The 20,947-nt window shown below is 39.0% G+C and overlaps 1 long non-coding RNA gene across 1 annotated transcript; it reads left to right on the plus strand.

The window, feature by feature from the left end:
- The first annotated feature begins 288 nt into the window (after positions 1-288).
- Positions 289-19,654, plus strand: LOC136884420 (uncharacterized). Its single transcript, XR_010861358.2, has 2 exons — positions 289-535; positions 19,472-19,654. It is a non-coding gene; the product is annotated as an uncharacterized lncRNA (long non-coding RNA).
- The last annotated feature ends 1,293 nt before the right edge of the window (positions 19,655-20,947 follow it).

Below are 20,947 nucleotides of genomic sequence, written 5' to 3' on the forward strand. Positions count from 1 at the left end.
GACTCGGACCAGATAACCACCCATCTGAGTGCCTCATTAGTAATCATTAGCGGAGGCGTGTAGATTTCTATATAACAAACAAACTTAGTTTTGATTATACAGATATGATTGTTTTATACTAATGGAATGCCGACTCAATTATTATACACATATAATAACCCTGACACGAGCATTCACTTCAAAATTGATGTATATAGCTGCCAATCATGTGTAAAATAAATAAGAAGTACTGTACATAAATAATGAAATACACCAGACTCTCAGACGCAGTTACAGAATGGAAAACTTTGCTGATCAATATTCTCAACATATGTTTCGTATTTACCCGGTTAACAAGCACCTACTCTGCATTACATCTCCGATCTTGATAAGATAGTTTATACAAGTGTTTTACAAGTGTTACTTGTGCATGGCCTAATTAAACAAACACAGAAGGACTACAGTATATATATCTGTGTGCTTCTGAGCTCTGCGTCGTATTCACTGTAACTACACGTGAACAACACTCAGCTGATCAACCATGAAATATTTGGTCGTAAGTTAAACCTGATTTGCATTGTATATTTAAGGATATTATTACTGTTATTATTATTATTATTATTATTATTATTATTATTATTATTATTATTATTATTATTATTAAGTACATCGCAAATGGGAAAAATCCCGGTGTGGCAATGGTCACTTACAGTAGTGTGATAATAAAGTAATGCTGAAAGATATTTACCCAACAACAAGAACAACAAACAAACAAACAAACAAACAAACAAACAAACAATTCCATGGAGAAAATACTACAAGAATTACTACAGTACTGGTTTAACATTCTATATCCAGTATCATCATATACAAATTCACACACAACTTCAGTATTTCCAGTGCTTAACACTGCGCCTTACAATACATTTTTTTGCTAGTTGCTTTACGTCGCACCAACACAGATAAGTGTTATGGCGACGATGGGATAGGAAAGGCCTAGGAATGGGAAGGAAGCGGCCGTAGCCTTAATTAAGGTACAGCCCCAGCATTTGTCTGGGGTGAAAATGGGAAACCCCGGAAAACCATCTTCAGGGCTGTCGACAGTGGGATTCGAACTCACTATCTCCTGGATGCAAGCTCACAGCCACGCGCCTCTAACCGCAAGGCCAAATCGCCCGGTCCTTGCAATATTACAATAATACAAATTCTAACGCAAATGCCATAATACTACAAGTTACAGCGCGTTGAGCGTTGCATTAAAACACGACACCATCATATGGAAATTTTCACGCAGTTTACAGAATGCTGGGGATTTGAAGCATCTTACATTTTTGGGAAAAGGCTCTAAGAGCTGGAAATAACGCAATCCAATCATCAATTCCCCGATTTACATTTACATTACTCCTTTTTGTAAAACTCCACGTTAGTCTGTACGCCTTATGCAGTTTAGTGTCTTCCTATACTGACCCTACCGTCTAGTCCCGATGGTAGTATGATATTTCCAAGGTAATTTAGGGGACACCTGTGAAATTGCGCGATTTTCCATCTCTAGCGGAGTTTTTTTTTTTTTGCTATGCTGATGTAGATTTTCTATGCACTGGTTTTTTCGTAGATAACTGGAGTCCTGCCTTTGATGCTATATTGTTTAATCTCTGTACAGCGTATCTGGTTGCATCTCTGGTCTTAGTAACGATTGCTAGATCATCAGCAAAGGCTAAACATTTCACCTTGAGTTTGTTTCCCAAATTTCCGATAGACGTCCCTTTCCCATTCTGTAATAACTTTCTCTAGAACTAAGTTAAACAGAATAGGGGAGATGCCATCACCTTGACGAACGCCCGTACATATTTCAAAAGGCTCAAAAATTTCCCCAAGAAGTTTTACTTTAGAAGTCGTATTCGTGAGAGTTTGCCGGATTACTTCTCTAGTCTTCCTGCCCACTCTCAGTTCTTCTAGAGTATCCAAAACGGTCTGTCTGCCCACAGAGAATCACACGCCTTCTTAAAGTGCACAGAAGTGACGTGCTGGTACGTTGGCGTGTCCGTATTATTATTATTATTATTATTATTATTATTATTATTATTATTATTATTATTATTTATTCACAAAGCACACGATACAGGTAGAATAAACTCATTTTACTTGTACTGTCAACAAACTAATTAACAAATGTAAACATTCATTAAAAATATAACAAACATAGCAAATGAGTAAGAAGATCAGGTACACAGTCTACTAATACCAACAGTCCAAATCGAAAACCATGAGAATATAAATTTTCATAGCTAAGTCGTTGTGGGTCAAGATGGCGGTATAACCTCTTCACATCAACTTATCCTTATGAGATTATTTACTTCCTTCTGGAATATACTTTCACTTGATGCTATACCAAGCTCTTGTCTCCTATTAATAGTGTTAAGGTGATCGGGTAGTGTAACTGCGGGTCACCGATAAATCCTTAACATCATCTAAACTACTCGAACAATCTTTGGGAGATTTTGAAATATTGCAACAATAACGTGTGGGTATGCATCTTGAATTTAGTAGGGATTGATTGATCCAGTGAGCAGTGAAAGTAGTTTACAAGTTTGTAAACGAGAAAACTCTGGATTTTGTGTACCTTTATCTTGTGATCTAGATAATACAGAGTCGCGAATATTGGCACATACAATGAACTACAAGAGCTTAATACTCTGTAGCAGATTTATAGTGATTGCTTCTGTGGTTGATTTGATTTTAAAATTCTAATCGAACAAATCTGTTGAGCCTTTCTGAGAAACGTTTTGGTTCATATTTAATTATTATCTCAATACCTACTAATTAAATAAAACCCACTCTACTACGGTGTATGTGTTGGTATTTGCTCTGTATGTGATAGAGATTTTCCGTCTGTGCACTTTGTAGTTTCCGAGGAAAAGGTACATATCTCAGCAAAAATGGCATTTTCAGAAAAATGAGGTTGAAGTTCGAGTAAGAACGGTTTTAAAACATTCCAGGACAATAATCATCTTCCTCCTCTTCATTGCTTCTCTTTTCTCGTCTTCTTCTCATTCTGCCTTCAGCTGCTCTGCCGAAATAATATTATGTGTTTTCGGTCGATTTCTCTTTCTCTCATTCTGTTGTTCATAACCTCTGGACGCAAGTCTAATTGTATCCTGCTCAGTAAATTCACCAGAAATAGCTTATTCATGTGCCTGCTTCTTCCCAGACGGCGTGTGCTGATTTCTACGGAATTTCCGTGTGGAAAACACTTTTTACGCGTAGATCACAAGCAAGATACATATTACTGAACACAATCGCACTCTAAACCAAAGAGGATATGACATGAAAACATAAACATTAGGGAGGTGGGCGAACAATTGAAGATCGTTAAAGCAGACTCAGGGTAGCCAATGTGACGAACGGAATAATCCCGGAAAACAACATACTTTACCGCTCTCAGTTACACAAAGTAGATCATGACATATTGCTGGGAAACCAAAAGCGGGCGTGGCACCACAAAACGTACATGTGTCCATAGTTACATTAAAATATCCATAATGACTTCAAGGATGTTCCTAATAACAACGTGTTATATATTGCCGTAATCGGAAAATAGAGGATAATTGAGAAGCTTATTTCCAAAAGGTACCAAATCCAAAAAGTTATATTTTACAGGAGAGAGGAAAAACGCTCAGAGTGTAAAATTTCAACTGAAAATTCATTTGAGCACTTTTATTATGTTCAGATAGAATAAATGCATTGTTATACAAATTATTTCTGTTGAAGCTTTTGCGGTTTAGGAAATATTCGAAGAAAATGATGGATTTGGTACTTTTTGGCACTGATACTCTAAATATTTTGACCTGAAAGACATAAATTTCACTGCAGTCATCAGAATTTTTGATAAAACTGACTGCATTTAGTTATAAAATAGTCAGATTTAAGGTATTGACAGTGAAGGCATAGATTATTTAAATAATATTAAGTAAAATTGAACAAAACAATGAAAATAATGTAAAGTACCAGTACGGTACTGAACTAAAGGAATTCTCTTTCTCTCCTTAGCAGCATTCTCAATTTTCCTTCGACTGACATTCAGGAGGCTTAAAAAATGTATCCCTACGCACACTGACAACACCACTATCACTTCTAGCTTTATATTTAATCGTCATTTTCTTCGAAACACTCGTACATTGTGTCTTTGATTACGCCTATGCCTTTCTGGTGATACCGCATAAATATACGAAGCAATACATTTTTTTTTGAGAAACAGCATCTTTATTCTCCCAGAAGGCACAATGAAACGCTATTATTTCTTGTTCTGTTAAATCACGGGCTCTACAAAACTCACCGATATTGTGGAAACAAGCAAATTTTGGTTTAACACTCGCTTTACTCTCGTATTTTTGCACTTTAGCACGCGTCTTCTTCCGTTTATCTGGAGCTAATACCCTCTTCCTTGCTTTATTTACTTCTTCAAGTGTATCACAGTACTCATCTGAGATATCTGATTCCATACTTTTGAAAAACAAGTAGCACACAGTAACAAAACGAACTTCGTAAGAAAACTGTCACTTCACGTCATTTAAACATAGCGCGGCCATTTTGCTGCTGTTCACGTGACCCAGAAATGGCCTGTCATTGGCTGCATTGATACGGTACGTATTGGCACATTCAAGCCACACGATTTGGTACTTATTGGCATCAAACGAGATTTTTAATGCCCTGTTTGATATGGATTTAGGTCGTTTTGGCTATTTCTTTTTCTTTCATACGATGGAGCTACCAACCGACGTACGTTTTCCATTATAATCTCAATTTCGATTTTTTTTTTTTGGAGTTGGTACCTTTTGGAAATAAGCTTCACAATTTTTTGAGCTTAAAAACAAAGAAAAAGTAGTAGCTTTTGGTCATGTCACACTAACTGGTTCCCTTAAGGAGAGTTGGGAGGTGGATTAGAAAAGATCTTTGAAGTTTTGAGTGCTGAGTATGGGGAATGAGGAGAAGTCTTTGACTCAGGTGGAACGGGAAGGAACCCAGCGGTAATGCCCATTTAATATTCCGTGGAGGAAACTCAGATCAGCTGCCTGTCGCCTGATTTGCAGCGGTGACACATTTATTACTTGACGAGTAAACATATTTCTGAGCTTCGGGTTTCTGTTCCTTACAATGGCAGCAAAGAAGGACACCGCTCTGTCTAACTGGTTAATACTGGAGAGGAAGAGAAGCTGTTGTCCAAATCGGAGAGCAGTAGTTCATTAGATGTTGAATGATCGTAAGGAAGAAATGGGATCAGAAATGAGGGAATGAGTCAGCGAAATTGCTTATCTCCAGGCTTCCTATCATTCCAGCCGAGTTTCGTATCCCAGTAGAGAATTCCATGCAATATTTCTGTTTTAAACCTAATATTTGCCAGCCTAGCTCTGCTGGTCGCAGAAATAACTGAGAAAGAGGAAGAAAAATAATTTAATAACACGCTCAGGAACATACTATTACTATGAAGAGAGAATGTGTATGTGTTCTCAACCGTTTTAGTAATCCTTTCGCCTCCATAAAGTTCATTCCTTCCAGATTATTATCAATTATATACAATTCATTACTATGCCGGCTTATGTGGGGAGCACACAACTTAAAAAGGAAGTGGAGCAGTCGAAAAAATGACGTATCCCATACCTTCAAAAGTGAATACTTTGTTTAAACTCTGATAGGTACATAAATTTACGTGGGTAACTTTTGTAGCTCCAAATTAAAACTACAAAAAATACCAGTAGCGAATAGATTTGTCTTCAATAGATAACTGGAAATACGATTTCTGATCTTACCTTCTTTATCGGTTAATCACAAATATCGTAATAATCTTGAAGAAACCATGAAAATGAACACACAGTAAACGAGAAAATTTAATAACGATCCATAATGCACGATGCAAATATGAATTTTCTTTAAGTAGTGTCCGTAAAGAAGAGTTTAAAAATATGACATCCTACATACACTTCGCCTCCTACGCATGCACAAGCAAATTTACACAATGCCCGCAAGGAGTGCTTATGCGGTACACTGGTTGGCGAGAAGTCTGGCGTAAGGTCCTTCTCCAAGCCGTTGCTTTCCCTTTGTTTTTGTTTGAGTAATTTATTACCTTCATAGCATCCAGACTGCAACTATGCTTGTAACAGATAATTTGCAAACAGGTTCCAGTTATTTATACCATTTTCACCACTTTAGTTACTGATTTTGTTCAAATTCCGCTGTATACTGACCACTCTTAACATCGCATTCCATTCTGTTGTTTTCACGGAGCTACACATGGGTAGCACTCACCATAGCGACGCCGTTCTATAATTTTCTATACAATTCAATCAATCAATCAATCAATCAATCAATCAATCAATCAATCAATCAATCAATCAATTAACCAATCAATCAATCAATCAATTAATCAAATCAATCAGGGAAGAAAGCGCACAGTGAGATGGTGACGCTACTGACCTAGTATACACAGACCAACTCCGGTCTGACGCAAAAAAACAATTTGAACTACTTTTTTTTTTGCTAGCGGCTTTGTGTCGCACCGACACAGATAAGTCTCATAGCGACCATGGGACAAAAAGGCCTAGGAGTGGTAAGGAAGCGGCTGTGGCCTTAATTAAGGTACAGCCCCAGCATTTGGTTGGTGTGAAAATGGGAAACCTCGGAAAACCGTCTCCAGGGCTGCCGACAGTGGGATCCGATCTTCCGGATGCAACCTCACAGCCGCGCACCCCTAACCGCACGGCCAACTGGCCCGATACTCGAACTACTACAAGAACAAGCAGCGAAAATTGGACTACAAATCTCGCTTGAAAAAACAACATTTATGACCGACATCAAAATCGAATCAAATGAACTTCTAATTGACAATAAAAAGATCTTTATAGTAAACGAATGGATTACAGCAAACTGTAACGGAAAGAAATCTATTGCATCGAGACTCTACAAAATAGAGAATGTTTTTCAGTTAACAAAAAGTATATAGAACAGAAAGAGCCCCTCCTGGTACTGCAAAATCCGACATTATACAAGAGAGACACTCAATCGCCAACACAAAACACTAAAGCACCAAATAGGAGTGAAAGAATGTAAAATCATGAGAAAAATCGTTGGGTCAAGAACCAAGGATGGTGTACATTATCCAAAGCGAACACAGAAATATATTTTAAAAAACCAAAATCTCAGACACAATCCGAATGGGAAGAATTTACTTCATGGGACACTTAGAAAGAATGGACCCGAACAGACTAACGCAGACTAGCAAGTCTATTAGGCCGAATTGGTACATGCTTGTGGAAAAAGACCTGAAGGTATTAGGATCACCAAACCTACTGGACGGGGATGAAATCAGGAAAATCACTCACACACGGGGTTTCGAGGAAGAAAACTATACAACATTCCTGGTCAGAGCAACAAAAATAGATCCAGTCGTTGCGCATGAAGGAATACTGGGCCAACAGGAAGGCTAGAAAGTGTTGATTTCGCGTGGTCTTAAGTGACCCATTCGCTAAGAAGGAGAAGAAGAAGAGGAAAAAGAAGGAGAAGAAGAAGAAGGAGACTGGCTGCCATGGTTACGATAATGTCAGGAAACTGATGTCGCTAATTGAGACGCTGAGGTAGTCAGTCAAAAATATGGAAATTTAGTTTTTTTCATGGAGAAGGTGGAAAACATTTTTTACACCTAGAAAATAGATCACAAGCAAGATACATATTACTGAACACAATCACAATGTAAACCGAATAATATATGACAAGAAAACCTAAACATTAAGAAGGCGGGAAAAAATTGAAGATCATTAAAGAAGACTCAGGCTAGCCAATGTGACGAACAGAATAATCCCCGAAAACAACAGACTTTAGCGCTGGGAAACAAAAAGGGGGCGTGGCACCACAAAAGGTAGATGCATCCATGCTTACATTAAAACATCCATAATGGCTTCAAGAATGCTTCTAATAAGAATGAAATGGAAAAGATAGAAAGTCAACAGGTACAGCAGACTAGTTTCCACGAATGGTGCAAAGCGGAACCTGTGTTAGGTCCACGAGACTTGGCGTGTAGAAGGAAGTAACTCAGTCCTGCCTCTGGGGGAATTAGGTGTAACCTTTGTCATTTGTGTAAACCCTGTTTATAAATATTATAGTTCATCATAGTTATATTTCAGTTGCCAGAATGCCTCCGAAACCTATCCCATTCAAAATGGTAAGTCGTTATTGATAGCATCTTGACATGACGTAATACTTGTTGTAAACAAGATAAGGTTTACAAGAACACAACTTATTTATTTGCTTCACACAGAATTGTACAGTATGTACAGGAATAAAACATAAAATTGTCTTGAAGCAAAGTACATGATTAATCTTGAGAGAGTTTCTGTTTCTATACACTATGTACACTCTGAATGTATTTACACTCACTGCTATCTTGAAAAGATAGTTCTTGGGAAAGATATAGTTCGTGATAGTTGAAAACTATCATTTTCACTAGCATAGATTAGCTAAGAGAGTTCCTTCTAACTTGAAGTGTCTGAGTTCATAAGCTTGTACTAAATGAAAGCTATGTTCACAAGTAGAGAATCTAATGTGTGTGTCGGAGCTTGAGTGAGCTTGGGGATGTGCGGCATACAACATCGGGGCTCGACATGGATGAAGGAACGGGAAAGGGGAGTAGTGACCTGAGGTGAAACCTCATACTACCAGAATTCCGTCCACCTGGTCGAGACACATTTTTAAGAGGAGTAGCCTCCGTGTTCGACGTTCAGTTTATTCTGGAGCAGGACACTGGGGAGAATCCTCATGAGTGACAGACAGGGAGCTCCTTATATACTGCACACGACGTAACAGACACGCGCACTGAAGACTGCGCGTCGAGTCTCGAATGATCCACGCTTGCGTGCGTGCGGCTGGCTGGCGCTGAGCGAAGAGAGCGGAGGACATACAACAATACTAGTTCTTTGTTTTCAAAAATAGGTCCTACGCGTAGCCAACAATGGTTCCAGAGGAAGATGCGGAAATAATCAGAGAGCTTAAGCATTTTCGACCTTTTAATGTAATCATGTTGACGCCCGGGGATTTATGTGACGTTTTCCATGGAAAGGTTTGCTACCAGCCTTCCAAAACAAGAAAAACTTATTGCTAAACAACCATGTCAGTTTGGAGACCAGAAAATCATTTGTCAAGACCTTTCCTTGGAGTGTGCTACTGTATGGATGCGAAACCCCGGAAGAAACAAAACTTGAGGCTGCAGAAATGTGGTTTATTAAATGTTTATTAAATAAGATAAAGAAGAGAAAAACAAAATTCCATGGACACGTACTGGGACATTACTCTCTCTTCTCCAAACCAACACTGAAGATAAAGTACTGGTAAAGAGACCCAAGGGACGACTAAGGATGTGATACATCAGGAACTGGCATGTGGTTCATATAGCAACATGAAGGGTCTAGCAGAAGCTGTGGTTACAGCGACAAGGAATTGCATTCAGTAGATAATGATGATGCGATGGAAAGAAAGAGATACTTAAATATTCAACGACTTAATATTATCACTGTGAGCTCGATAAGGACTTCAACAGCCGAAGTTCCTTCAGTCAAGACAAAGCACTCATTTAACGAGTTATACAGAACCGTGGAAGGAGCACAATATCGTCAAAAGAGGGCGGTCCTATCACGCCATCAAGGACATACAGACCTTACCACCACTTGGAAGGAGACTAACCATCAGCTAACAAACTGATTACATAGTGATTTTTCACAACGTATTTCATTGCAAAATTTGTGCGTGAATCATAATTAAAATAAATTTGAGTGTTAAACAGAGTACTCCTTGATTTTACATTATTTATCTTCCGTAACATCTGCTTCAGAATGTTGGAAACACTATTTTTTCTTCTCCTGTATAATTCACAATTTTTTGCATGTCATTGCTTCAGTTCCAGACATACTGAAAGCATAATCCGTGTTAATAACGAAATAATAATTAAACTACATGTGTGATGGCAGTTTTCAGTATCTCAACGTAAATTGTTGCTGTCATCTTGAAGTGCCAAAACTCGCCGTGCCGCGCGGCTTAATAACAATTGCTCTAACGCGCGACTCCGGCAAGGTAGTACCTCGCGTGAGGTGTCTTCTGATTTGCCTCAGTGAGTTATACATGTATAGAGAAAAAAACAATTTAAATGGAAGGCATTTGCAAACATTGTAGTGCGAAGAATTGCGAATAAATTCTGTTTTTTACATGTTGCCTTATATTGATGAAAAATGACTTCAAAATGATCGAAAATGAATTTTAGAAGAGAGATATGCTTATTATACTTCCAAAACGTCTAAGATCATCTCAAGCGTCTTATACTTAATGTGGCGGAGTGTTCACAAGCAATTTCCGTACTAGTCAAGCTCTAGTACATGTATTATCCCTGCGGTGGAAAATGATTTGGATTTCATGGTTTTCAAGATTTGTAAATTTAATGGTTGTAATCGAAACCGACTTTCAACCTATTAGGTCGTGTTACGTACATTTAGTACGTATGGAAGAGATGTTAAGTACAGAACAAAAATGGCCAACCAGACACCAGTGGTATCCGAACCCACAACCTCCCGATTTCGCGTCCGCCTGTCACCCGGCGGGCCTGGGGTCGATTCCCGGTCGGGTCAGGATTTTTTAAATTGTAATGATTAATATTCCTAGCCTGGGGACTGGGTGTTTGTGACGCCCTTAAACTTTCTTTCCTCACACACAACATTCCATACTACTGCCATTCCAGTTACACACAGGTTCGTAGAATATAGTGGCAGTAGGGGAAAAGATCCACATGGGTCGACGCCAAGAACAAACAGCAAAAAAAAGATAAGAAAGAAAGAAATGGTTGTATCAAAGATTTTGTGGTATTTACTCGTTATGACACCTTTCAGACGTAGTTTTCATCACAAATTACTAAAACTATGTAGTTCAGTTGCCAAACCAGATACATCAAAACAATAATGAAACTATTTAGGGTTAATTAACAAAATATTTCACTCCAATCCCTGAAAAGTCACAAGTTCGATACTTTGAGTAAACATTATTTCACGGAATATAGTTATCGTATTGTAAGCACTTTATAAATGTGACTATCATATTACTAGAAAATAGATTCATCACTCTAAATAATTCCTTTCCACTCATCCAATTTCTAGTGCCATCGCTCTTTACATCACCTCAAGCTTCGCTTAATGTTGACTACAGAAATGTTTGACTTAAGAGAAGCAGCTCGACCATTGTACCCCATTCTTTTTAACTCCCGACCGTTGGTAGTACTTTCGAACTTACGAGTGATTTGTTCCTCTGATTTGATGATGATGCTTGTTGTTTAAAGGGGCCTAACATCGAGGTCATCGGCCCCTAATGGTACGAAATGAAATAACAAAAATTTCAAAAAATCCACTGACCAAAATAAAAAATGTCATGAAGAATGAATGGGTGGACATGAACCCAAAAAACAGTGGATCCGACTCAAACCAAGCTCATAAATAATAGTATTACTGACCAAGGGACCACTTATGAAGACAATCCTGATTCGAGGATGCTTGATGTCTAAAGGGGTCCAAAATCCACGTCAAATGCCCCTCAGAATGGTACTTATTGCTAGTAAAGTAGAACCATGGTATTTGTCATGTTCGGGTACTAATCAAAAGCAGCGTAGACTCACGGTGTTCCACACATGATGGTACTACTCACAAGTATTGTACGCCGTACAGGTAACGCAGACCCACGGTGTCGCTCATACGGTGGTACTAATCAGAGGCAACGCCCAGACCCGTGGTATTGCTCACATGGGTACGACTCACGGGTACTGGAAACCCACAGTGACCCTCTCTGCTTCTACTAAGCGCAAACCTATTGTGTACCTAACATAGTGGTACTACTCGCAAGTAAAGCCGACCATTGGTTTTCCACGCACAATGGTACTAATCAAGAGTAGTGTCATGGTTCTCATACAAACATCCCTTGGTCACCCCTTTTAGTCGCCTCTCACGTAGGTGTGTTTTTCATCTGCGTCCCCCACTCATACGGGGTAGAGAGAGAGAAAAAAAGAAGAAAGAAGGGATCCGTCACTTCGAAAAATGAAGTAACGGACGAAGAAAAGCAAGGGCCACGAAGGGCGTGAAAATGAAAGACTCCCTAGGCCTCGAATACTCTAATACCGTCGGGGTCGGAAAAGAACAAGAGTTGACCAAGGGAGGTCGGAAAGGATAGACGAAAGTGAGGAACCTGGCACAAGTAAGTGGAAGCAATACCAAGACTCAGCTAAGGGCCCCGTGTTCGCCAACCCACACTCCCAAGTTGAGAGCCCCTTGAGCCCCTTTTAGTCGCCTCTTACGACAGGCAGGGGATACCGTGGGTGTATTCTTCATCTGCGTCCCCCACCCACAGGGGGTAGTGTGTTTGGTCCGCGAGAGGTATTTTATTTCCCTCAAGTCCGCCGGCAATCCGGGTAGGACTCCCCTATCCGCCAGCTGGGACGCGCCACGTGGGAGTATCACCTCCCCGCCGCTACGCCACCGTAGTAGGTTCGTGGATTCCTCTGTTTTCTTGCGATGTTTTGCAATCACACTCCGAAATGCCGGGTGGTTCATGTCAGTCATTAATGTGGACTGCTTGGTGTTGGTTTCGCTGCGGTTGTTCTTTCACGTTCCCTCTTCACATCACATCACCAACAGTCGACTCGGGCAGCTTTAGAAAGGTTCAAATATCCATTATGGATTTCTTACTCAGGTGACATGCAATGACTAGTCCACGTTCGTAGTCACTGAGCTCTCCTGACAGACTCATTCTGCTGTTACTGATTCTCTACTGACAATACAACACTTCCCGCCTCATATTATACTGACAGGTCCGCCTCTCGTGACATCTAGAGGCTCAATTACGTACTAGATAGATGTGTCCGGATATTTGTAATCAGGTAGTGTATTTTCCAGTTCACATAGAAGGAATTTGGCATTACAAATACAGAATTTATATCTCGCAAGGTAAAATACTCTTATTATTACTCTTACCAAGTAATTAATTAGACATGGTTTCACCAGTCAAGCGTCGTTCCCCAGAGATAATTTGGAAAGTTAAGGTATTGCCTCCCGCCTTAACCTTTTGGCTCTATAATATTCTTCTTCTTGCAGTTCAGTAACACACTGAAAGATGGCAAACGTAACTATGTACATAATACCTTGGACAATTGCACTTCCAGAAATGATACTACAGGGGGGTAGGGGTAATAATTTTCTCCATCTATTTGCTATTTTATCTTTGCCTGAGGCAGCTGGATATGTGTCATGGCGGCTGTTCTTGTATGAGTAGCACTGAAATACAATTCTAGGTATTTGTCAACAACAATACTGCCCTATCCACAATATAGTTATAGCATAACGTCTAATAATGTTCAATATACAACACTCGTTACTAAAAAGGCATCAAATATGAATGTAGCGTTTTTGCTACATAATTATTTTTTATTATTATTAATTATCAAAAACTATCAGAGGTATTTTACGGTTATAGTTTTAAAACATAACAAATGGATTTTCTTGTAAATTTAGCTTACAAAACATGTTGTTAATGAATGTGAGAAACTGCACATAACAACATTATCTTTTGAGTATATGATACAGTGGTTTAGAAAATTCCAGGTTACAAGAATTCAAGTGGAATTGTAATAAACGTCTTCTCATTTCAAACACTGGACACTCAAATATCAAACGATGCTCTGTCTGAACTGATCCACAAAAGCATAAGTAGCGGTCTGTAACATTAAGTTCAAAGCGTTCTAAATGAGAATTTAATTTTTCATAACCAGTTAAAAATTGAATTAAAACAAAGTTAGGCACTAATAATTTACTCAATATTGGAATTTTACCTTCCGGAAAAAATATTTCTCGCGTAACCGATATTTTCAAAATATTCCAGTGTTGTGAATACATTGCTTAATTTGTCTTTGAACATAACATATTTGAGATTTATGGTATACAATATCCAAAAGAGACGTAGCAGCTGATTTAACTAATGAGTCTGCTTTTTCATTACCAGTAAACCCAGTGTGACCTCTAATCCAAGATGTACAGACGTGAGAACACTCCTGAGCTATTGCTCTGACATTGACAGCTATTGGATTTATGTCATATTTATATCGTTTACCGAGTTCAATGCAACTTGTGCATCACTGAAGATTTGTACTCTTTTGTTGTTAGTTTTGCACCATTGTAGCGCACACTTTAAGGCCCGAAGTTCTGCCTGAAATATTGAGAAGTTAGGAGAAAGTTTATACTGAGCTGCAAATATTTCAGCAGCGTTCTCATAGCCCTGTCAGTTCCATCAGAACTTGCTATCCGCTAGCCATCAGTGCATATCATACAGCCACGTGTTTCATACCATTCTTTACGCATGAGTTTCTTGAATTGACTTGGATGAGGAGATTACGCAGCTAAGGCATTTATTTTCAAATACATGTTTGAAGGTTATGGGCAGCAATGAATTCTTGATGGTGTCCTGTTTGATGCCTATTTCATTAATGCTTCAAGACTTAAGTCCAAATAATAACAGTAATAATAATATTAATAGATTAATAATAATAAATATTGATTATTTTAAGATGAGGTCGTTTACCTTTAGTAAATATATTCGTAATTCCTTTTTACATAATTGTTCTATGGCTCCGAATCATTTGAAAATATGCGTTTAGTTTGACGGAAGTGTTACCTAGCAACCGTGCCCGCTATGTCTTATGGCTGGTGGCCATTTGAAATTAGCAGCCGATGATGGGTGGCCATGATCGAGCAGCACTGTGTTTGAAAAAGATTCCACGTTGTTTCAAAGGCGATTTCGCGTCGGTTGCTCTACCAATTGAGCTATGGTAGCCTCGGCCATCCTTGTTCTGTTGGAAAGGATCGGGAGATTGTGGGTTCGGATCCCACTGGTGTCCGGTTGGCCATTTTTGTTCTGTACTTAACATCTCTTCAACACGTACTATATGTACGTAACACGACCTAATACGTTGAAAGCCTGTTTCTATTGTTGCGGTACATTGGTATAATTAAATATGAGTATGTATTTCCAAGTACTTGCAGCAATCGCTAGGCAAATATCAACGAAAGTTCGATATGAAGGAAGCGAAAGACTCCCAGTAATATGTGCTGGTATGCCGCACAGAGAACTTAGCAAAGCAGAGCGCAGGGAAACGTGTAGAATGGAGTAATGGCACTATTCGAATGTCATGCTTCGAATAACCACAATCAGTGCAGATCACATCCCAAGTCATGTGCCGATTACGATTATGGGCCTTTTCCCAAGGGGAATTTCCGCGGTAGGTACATACTAAGCAAAACGAAAGAGAACACAGAAATGAGAACTCCCAAAAGCACAGGTTTAGAAAAGATGAACATATATATTGAAACAACTTCAAAAGAGATAAGAAATGTTTTCACAACAGAGAGTAAAATTGGACCATTTGATACACCATAGAAAAAGGGAATCATACAAGTTATTGACAGGTCTTATTTTGGTTCATACAGGCACTAAAAGGGGTAACCACACAAATCACAATAAATCTTTGGTATACTCAGGTACGAGATAAGGGCTATATGAATAAATTAATGTTCTCATTACATTCAAGTTCCAATATGACAACGTTCACATGAATGCCGCGCAAAAAACAGCAAGAAATTTTGAAAAGGAACAAGTAAAAATTATACAAGTTAAAGGGAACTTTCCAGTACCTAAAATGGTATGCAATAAAACGACATCATATCCCCCAGAAATCTAACACACACTTGTTTAAGACAGGAAGATACTAGAACATTCGAAATGTAAACAGCAGACGCAGTGCGAAATTGGCAGAGCACAATGTTACCAAATTTCATTAGCAAATTATGAGAAAATACGAATGGGAGACGAAAAGAAGAATGGAAAGAGGAACGGGAAAAGAAAACCAAGAAACAAACAGCAGGGAAAGGGAAATGATCAGGCTGTCAAGTCCCACTTCAAAACGTGGGAAGGCAAAGTTCATGCACAACACTTTAGAAGTTGAAGGTCACCATAATATCGCTAGTCCAGCACACTTCTTCCTTCACATTTCCACCACAAGTCTAAAGCCAATAGTTTGGCACAGCGTAATTTCGTAGAGTCCTGAAGGGACTAGAGTTCGAAATCCAAGCATTAGCCAAGCCCATATGGAGAAAGAGAGGGCAAAATTGAATAGATGACAATAAAAATAATAAAAGTCTGCTCACCCAGTACGTAAAGAAAAATGAAGTAAAATTGAAATGCACACGGTCCAGCCGTGTACACTGCTCAAGCTCTCACTGCCGATTACAACATATCAATCACACCTGATCGCCGGACAAAAGAAAGCGGCGAGTATATATACGGAAGCGAAGCGAGCTCGAGAAAACACTGGAACCGGGTGACGTCACGATGATTGCGCGTGGAGGGGCAACAGTCAAAGCAGTGGTGAGACAGACTTGTAAGCTGAAAGTTCGTGAAGCAGCGCAATATAATGTGCACTAAATCGGAGCGGAGAAGTATGCATAAGGTAAGCGAAGTTGAGCTCGTAACACTATTACAATGCGGTCGTGAAAATTCAATATTCATATACATTTGAGCAAGATATTCTTTTCCAATTCCATCAGTGCATTAAATCACTTTTAATTGTTTGAAAATCAGTTCAACTGTTTTCTATGTTCTTACGCGTTATAAACAACATCCCTTCTCATATACTGTATTGAGGTAATATTTCTCCAGAAGTAGCCTCCAATGCATCATGTAGCGTTTTCACAGACTCCTGAATGTTCCATCTTTGCTCACCAGTATGATGAAACACATCAAAAATCTGTTGTCAGTGTGATATTACATACTTAATATTTCTATAATAAATTGTTAACGTCAGAGTTGTGGATGTAAACAAATACCGGCAGTGTGTGGATAATCCTGAACTACAGACGGCGATTTCACTGAGATTGTACATTTCTTTCTTTTTCTACCGCTTTTCTCCATACCTGTGAGGTCGCAGGTGTGAACTGTGTCACACATATGTGTATATGTGTATATATATATATATATATATATTTATATATTTATTTATTTATTTATTTATTTATTTATTTATTTATTTATTTATTTGGCCCTGTTTTACGGCATGATGGCCTTCCTGACGTCAGCTCTACATGGAGGGATGTAATTACTGTTTCTGTGGCGGTCGGTAGTGTGGTGTGTTCTCTTAATATGAAGAGGAGAGCGTTGGGACATACACAAACACCCAGTTCCCGAGCCAGAAGAATTAATCAGAAGCGATTAAAATCCCCGACCTGGCCGGGAATTGAACCCGAGACCATCTGAACCGAAGGGCAGTACGCTGACCGATCAGCCAACAAGTCGGACCGAGACTTTTCATTTCAATTACAATAAATTATGATCACATTAACAACCAGAATTTGTGCCTAAAAGGGAGGTGGGAAAACCTGACTTAGCTTAGCGGAATAATAACTTAAGGTAAATCCGGTAGAGATGTCGCATACACTGTTGCTAAAGGTTGCCATCGTTACAGCTAGATGGCAATATGTTTGGTTTTTCAGTTTCTAAGGAAGAACTACTATCTGCATGTGTGACGAAATTTGCTCGTATATTACGCCAATTATAGCCGATATCTTGTTTCCTCCTGACAACGTTTTTCCGTGTGCTAATTTATTGTATATTAAGTTGGTTTCAAATGCTTAAATCAGACGTTTTTAGTACAGTAGCAGTCAGAAGCATAATTGTAGTTGACAGTAAGCTAATTTTGGGCCATGATAGCCTTGAGGTACGACAACAGGAGGGTGCGGCGTCTCTACCTGATAGTTGGGAGAGTTGCCGCACAACAATCCAGCTGAGATGCCTCATTGCTATCAGATTCTACAAGCAATCTGGAAACATTCAATACTATTCAGAGTGTACCGGTATTTTATTCGAATATTTTATCACCTCACGATTCTTAATATACATAATCTATTTTTATTGCTTTCATTGGTAACATAATTTTATTATATAAAATTATATTATTTTCAGAAATAAAAATTTTGCGACATGCCTGCTCAGTATAAAAGTAAGGGCACTGTTAAAATACCTCAATGGACAGAGAAAAATTTAAGAGAGGCTGTTAAAAGACTGAAAGCAAAGGAAATACTGATCAGGGAGGCAGAATGGTACTATAGAATTCCGGAATGAACACTGAAACTTAGAATGCAGTCAGGAAATCTGGATAAAGGCTCTCTGGGTCCAGCAGGTATAGCTACTTCAATAATCACCGAAGTCAAAATTACATTCAAGAAAGGATGAGTGTATCCAGTGTTTGAGTTACAACCAGTGGTTGCAAGTTTTAAGAAACAATCTGTAAAAACTTGTAAGAGGATAAACATCAGTTTTTGATTCAAGAATTCTGCCTTAGAGATGTTTGCAAATTACTGTGTCAGGACAGAATTATATTCATTATGATATTGTTGTTTCCTTTATATAACACGCCGGCCGCGTGGTGTAGGGGTAGCGTGCCTGCCTCTCACCCGGAGGCCCCGGGTTCGATTCCCGACCAGGTCAGGGATTTTTCTCTCGACATGAGGGCTGGTTCGAGGTCCACTCAGCCTACGTGATTAGAATTGAGGAGCTATCTGACGGTGAGATGGCGGGCCCGGTCTCGAAAGCCCAAAATGACGGCCGAGAGTATGCGTCGTGCTAACCACACCGTCCCTCGTAATCTGCAGGCCTTCGGGCCGAACATCGGTCGCTGGGCAGGCCAGAGCTCTTTCAAGGGCGTTAAGTGCCGTGGGGTTTTATACAACACAGTGAAGAATCCATTGCACATTCATGGTAAAATCGAAATTAAAATATGATGAATTTAATGTTGTAAATTATCAGATAGATTCTTTTACATTGAAAGATTATATTATATGGATATAATTTTCTTGTAGTACGTTCTAATGTTCGGTTATATTAAACTTGAAGAAACTGGCTTAAATTTGACATTGTCATTAAATATTTTAGTTGCGGCATCTCTCCCGAGCAAAGTCGGCAGCTATAATGGGTTCCAGGGAGAGACGCCGCTGATGCAACAATTTCTTTGTTCTCTCCTTCCTCACATTTACTTTCAATTACCCATATTTTGTTCAACTCTGATCAAATGTACACGTTTTCAAATTATGCTCGATGAATTTGCAACAATTTTAAAGTAAATATACCGAGATATAACAAAAGACATAAAAAGTGCGGCAACTCTACAGGAATTACCTTACCCTTTCCAGCATGGTTCTGTGTTCAGCTCCCTTGAGAGCACACCCCAATGGCTCTCACTCCTGAAGTTAGATTCACTTCCATGTATCTAATTGCACTGCTACTGTGGACTTCCATACTCGTGGACGTAGATCGCAAACAATCCTCCTTATTCTATTATTTTCTAGAGTAACCTTCTAATATTTGTTTATTATTTTTCTTTCAGTTTCTGTTCCTCGTTGCCGCTCTGTGCACTGTGGCACTAGGTCAGAACTGGTTCCAAAACATGCTCAGTTTCCTCCCTTGGGGCAGCCACCCTTCTACCACCACCGCTACTACAGCTACAACCGCAGCTCCAGTAAGCAGCGGCAATGAGACCTCCAGCTAAAAGGCGTATAGAATAAATATATATCTAATTGACTGTTATGTAGAATCGGTTACTGCCAAATAAAAGCCTTCCAAATTCACTGGTATACAAGTTATTCTTATGAAACTTTGTATAACTTTACAGAGTCATCGGAAGTGCCACCTTAACTCTCTGCAATATGGTGTTTAACGTCAACGACCACCTGCTCCAAACTTCCCAGCAACACACAGTGATCACCATTGCTAAACGCACACTTGCGTTCAGTTAAACTCATGTGAGATTTCAAAACAGTTCTTAAATATTAGATTCGTCAGTCAGCAGAAAATAAATTAGAACAAAGAAACGTATAAACTTAAAAACTAAACATACGACAACAGAACCATACCTGAAAGGGAATCAACTTAACAACAACTAACTAAATTTAATATAATAATAGTAAACTTCAAGTACGAGGGGTACCCAAAAATAACCGGAATTACATTGTCGTGGGCGAAGCGTGTGTAGTACGCATTTATCCCGCTAGGTGTGTATAGCGTAACTCATTGCCAGTTCAGTGCTGCCTGTGTTGTTGTCGACCTGGCTTGATCTCTTCATCTACAGTGATTGCTTTTTGATAGCGCTGATTTGTTCTTGATTCGTTTTTTATGATGGCAGCTTTAAATGAACAACATAGTAATATTTTATTGGGAAGTTTTAGGAAGATTGCGCAACATTGTTCTTAGAAAAAGATCCGATTTGTGGCAGACAGGAAACTGGTTCGTCAACCACGACAACGCACCTGTACACACGGGCAGCTCTGTTACAGTTTTTGGCTAAAAATGGCATGGTTCTGCTGCCCCACGCCTGACCTGGCTCCGTGCGATTTTTTCTTGTTTCCACTCATGAACAGGGGCATGAAAAGACACCGATTTGACAAAACTGAAAACGTCAAGAAAAAAAACGAGGGAGGAGCTGTCAGCCATTTCTAAAGATGACTACAAAAAATGTTTCAAATTGTGGAACAAATGTAACTTATTGGTTGTAATAGGGAGTATCTGAAGGGGATAAGGTTGTTTTGGATAATATATAGCTTTGATAAAATAATTCCCTTTTCTGGGTACCCCCTTGTACAGTTCCAAATGTGTTAATGTAAACGGAAAATTAATAATAATAATAATAATAATAATAATAATAATAATAATAATAATAATAATAATAATAATAATGTTATTTGCTTTACGTCTCCCTAACCATTTTTACGGTTTTCGGAGACGCCGAGGTGCCAACATTTTATCCCTCAGAAGTTCTTTTACGTGCCAGTAAATCTACCGACACGAGGGTGACGTATTTGAGCAC

Source organism: Anabrus simplex, chromosome 12, assembly GCF_040414725.1.
Source record: "Anabrus simplex isolate iqAnaSimp1 chromosome 12, ASM4041472v1, whole genome shotgun sequence".
Lineage (NCBI taxonomy): Eukaryota > Metazoa > Arthropoda > Insecta > Orthoptera > Tettigoniidae > Anabrus > Anabrus simplex.